The following is a 544-nucleotide window of genomic DNA, read 5'->3' as shown; positions in this document are numbered from 1 at the left end:
AAGTCCCAGGGCCCCACCCACCACCCGATGCACAAGAGGGCCTCTCTAGAGGAACAAGAGCTAGCTACAAGACCCAAAAACAGCACTGCAGTTCGCTCCTCCCAGACAGTGCCACCTACTGACAAGGAGGTCATCCTACATGCCCTTTTACTGCATCTACTGATACATCACAAAGAGTGTGGTCGAATCTGACCCACAAATGCCACCTACTGGCTCAGAGACTAAACAGGGCATGTCATTATCCAAACGAAAATCTAAAGGCAAGAAGGAACAACTGATCCAGATGGGAAGGAACCAGCGAAAGAACTCTGGAAGTATGAAGACTCAAACGGAAAGCACACCCCCCAAAGAGGAACAGCAGCACCCCAGCAATTGACATTAACCAAACTCAGAAGACTAAAATGACAGAAGAAGAATTTCAAACATGGATTGTAAGAAAACGGAATGATATGGAAGAATAAATGGAAAACCAACAGAAAGAAACCACAAAAAAAATCCAGGACTTGGAAGAAAAATTCACTAAAGAAATTGAAATATTAAAGAA

Source organism: Propithecus coquereli, unplaced genomic scaffold (genome assembly GCF_000956105.1).
Source record: "Propithecus coquereli isolate 6110/MARCELLA unplaced genomic scaffold, Pcoq_1.0 Scaffold424, whole genome shotgun sequence".
Classification (NCBI taxonomy): domain Eukaryota; kingdom Metazoa; phylum Chordata; class Mammalia; order Primates; family Indriidae; genus Propithecus; species Propithecus coquereli.
The sequence above is the reverse complement of the archived record's forward strand: the minus strand, read 5'-3'. Positions refer to the sequence as shown.